Consider the following 3,590-nt stretch of genomic DNA (forward strand, 5'->3'; position numbering starts at 1 on the left):
AGCATTTTGTTTTGCTTTAATTTTATATGTCAGGATGCAATGTTACTATAACGGTTGAAAATTTAAGAAAAGGACAGATATTTAAGCAAAATCACTAAGAGCTGCTGCTCTAATATTTTGAGTTATCATTTTCCATAATTCTTACAATTTATGCTACATTAACTACAACATCTTTTCAAGAGAAACATATGCTAATGGTGTGAGAAAAGAAGGAAAAAGGAAATGAAATTGCAATGGAAACTCCCTTGTGACTATGACTCCTGCCGTTGAAGTCAGAGCACATTTCCACCTTAGATTTCTGTTGCTTCATTTCTCATGTATATGTGATCATTTCCATAGCTGACCACCATTATTACTATGTGCTGTATAACAGCTCATACATTCACAAAACAAGTAAAGTCTAGAAATCCACCCTCAAAAATAATTATTAGAAAGCACATTCTTGGCAATAGATCCTGGAAAGCATTTACCAAAGATGGTTAGTGAATACTCTCATTTTGCATTAGAGAAAGAATAATCAGACATTTACTGTTGAAGAAATGAAGGAAGCAGAATATTTTAACCTATCCAAATCATTTTCTTTTCTTAAAAGACATTTACATTTAGATTTCTTTATTTTGTGTTTTTGTGCTCTGCCTGCAAGCATGTTTGTTCACTACATGTAGGACTGCTGCCCAAGGATGTCCGAAGTGGTGTTGGATCATTCTAACGGGAGTTATAGACTATTGTAAACTATGATTGTGGTTTAGGGAATCAAAAACAGGTCCCCTGCAGGGACAAAAATTGCTGTTAACTACTGATCTCTGGATCTTTGTCAACCCTTTCAAAGGGAACATACTGAATGAATAATTTTCTGATTTTCAGGATTATTTATGCTTTGTTCATTAGCTTATTTAGAACAATTGGTTGTGTCTGGCTTGTTGGAACACAGGCTACAATCAGCTACTCTACAGCCAATAGGTATGTCTATAACAATATGAAAATTTTAATAAAATCCATGTTTTAGGTGTCAGTGCCCAGAGTTGGTTATTTCTAGAATGAGTTGAAAGTTCTTAGTAGCTTCTGGAGTCACTTTTTCCAGGAAAAAAAAATGCCCATCATTGCATTTCAGCTGCTTTTTAATTTATACTTAATAAAATATGGAAACAGTTATTTTGATTTTGTTCTAAATCATTCAGAAAGTCTGGCCGTTATAAATATACCCCTCATCTTACAGCAAAGAATCCTGATTGACAGTACATGGATGTTATTTCAGAGATCCAGAGCTGATCTATGAAGAGAACAAGTGCCCAGTCCTAATCCGTATCTCTAGCCTGCTACACCTAGATGAAAGGCTCAGGGAACATCATGGAAGAATAGGAAGAAAATATTCAGCAGTAGAGTATCAAGACATTTCCGGTAAGATTCCATGACTTTGCCTTGCTCCACCGTCTGCCACTGCTGCCTGGATTCACTGAGTGATTCACCGGACCAGAGAGACAGACCGCAGACTCCATCCAGGAAACTTTACCTACAATTGCAAACGAAATGTCGAGCAAGGGCTCCGTGGTTCTGGCCTACAGTGGTGGCCTGGACACCTCCTGTATCCTTGTGTGGCTGAAGGAAGAAGGCTATGATGTCATCTCTTACCTGGCCAACGTGGGCCAGAAGGAAGACTTTGAGGAAGCCAGGAAGAAGGGCCTGAAGCTTGGGGCCAAAAAGGTGTCCATTGAAGGTGTGAGCAAGGAGTTTGTGGAGGAATTCATCTGGCCTGCTGTCCACTCCAGTGCGCTCTATGAAGACCGCTATCTCCTTGGTACCTCTCGGGCCCGGCCTTGCATAGCCCGCAAACAGGTGGAAATCGCCCAGCGCAAGGGGGCCAAGTATGTGTCTCATGGCGCCACGGGAAAGGGGAACGACCAGGTTCGGTTTGAGCTCACCTGCTACTCACAGGCACCCCAGATTAAGGTCATCGCCCCCTGGAGGATGCCTGAGTTTTACAACCGGTTCAAGTGCCGAAATGATTTGATGGAGTATGCCAAGCAACGTGAAATTCCCATCCCTGTCACACCCAAGAGCCTCTAGAGTATGGATGAGAACCTAATGCATATCAGCTATGAGGCTGGAATCCTGGAAAGCCTCAAGAATCAAGCACCTCCAGGTCTCTACACAAAGACTCAGGACCCTGCCAAAGCACCCAACAGCCCAGATGTCCTTAGATAGAATTTTAAAAAGGGGTCCCTGTGAAGGTGACAAACATCAAAGATGGCACTACCCACCGCACTTCCTTGGAGCTCTTCTTGTACCTGAACGAAGTTATGGGCAAGCATGGAGTGGATCGCAATGACATCGTGGAGAACCGCTTCATTGGAATGAAATCCCAGGGTATCTATGAGACCCCAGCAGGGACCATCCTTTACCTTGCTCATTTAGACATAGAGTCCTTCACCATGGATCGAGAAGTATGCAAAATCAAGCAGGGCCTGGGCCTCAAATTCGCAGAGCTTGTATACAAGGGTTTCTGGCACAGCCCGGAGTGTGAATTTGTCTGCCACTGCATCGCCAAGTCCAAGGAGCTGGTGGAAGGGAAGGCGCAGGTGTCTGTCTTCAAGTGGCAGGTGTATATCCTTGGCCGGGAGTCTCCACTCTCGCTGTACAATGAAGAGCTGGTGAGCATGAACGTGCAGGGCGATTATGAGCCCATTGATGTTACTGGCTTCATCAACATCAAATCGCTCAGGCTAAGGGAATACCATCGCCTTCAGAGCAAGGTCACCTGACAAATAGACCCAGACAAAGAGGAGCTGGCCTCCCCACTCTGTAGTTCTCCCAGGCTTCAGTGCTAATTGTTGTGATAAATTTGTAACTGTAGCTTGTTCTCCCACCACCTGACTGGGACTGCTGTGTGCCCTCTACCCCAAGCTTTTTTCCCTAGTCCCCTATAGCCTACAAAAACAAAAATGGTCATCCAAGGGAAGGGGAGGGTGGGGGCAGCTGCAGAGAGTGTAAAATGGCAATTAAAAGAAGCCACATTAAAAATAAAAATAAAAATAAAAGATTCCATGGATTCTACACATAAAAGGGAAGGTCCATTTAATCTCAGCAATATATTTGATTAAACAAGACCTGAACTGTGGCATTAACAGTAACCATCCCAGGGAGAAATTTCACAGGGCCTAATTCATAGATGAAAAACTATGGATGGTCAATTGATGCTAAAAGAAAGGTGAATGGGTTGTCATGAGGGATAAGCCTCTGGATATAATAAACACAAGTACATAGGAGCCATGAACTCAGGAAGTTGTGTTTTTGTGTGTTGCTTGTGAGTCACTGTTTGAGTTTAGTGTAACAATACTAATTATTGAAATGGTCTGTGGAGTTTAGGAGGAGCAGGAAATGGAGGAGCGAAAATAACGTCAGATCAGCAACTATGTACCACATAATCAAATTAAATATTTAATTAAAATAAATTGTTGGGAAGATGAAATAATCTGAACAGTGTTTTGTAAATGTAGTTTTACTTTAAATGGGGAAACAAAAATAAAATTGTTTTTACAATCTAAATTTCTGGTCTGTGTTGCAGTAAACCACTCTCTTGCCTAAGGAGATAA

At 42.0% G+C, this 3,590-nt stretch overlaps 1 pseudogene; it reads left to right on the plus strand.

Moving 5' to 3' along the window:
* Positions 1 to 1,436: 1,436 nt before the first annotated feature.
* LOC142837375 (argininosuccinate synthase pseudogene) lies at positions 1,437 to 2,759 on the plus strand (annotated as a pseudogene).
* Positions 2,760 to 3,590: the final 831 nt, after the last annotated feature.

Source organism: Microtus pennsylvanicus, chromosome 18, assembly GCF_037038515.1.
Source record: "Microtus pennsylvanicus isolate mMicPen1 chromosome 18, mMicPen1.hap1, whole genome shotgun sequence".
In the NCBI taxonomy this organism is placed as follows: Eukaryota; Metazoa; Chordata; class Mammalia; order Rodentia; family Cricetidae; genus Microtus; species Microtus pennsylvanicus.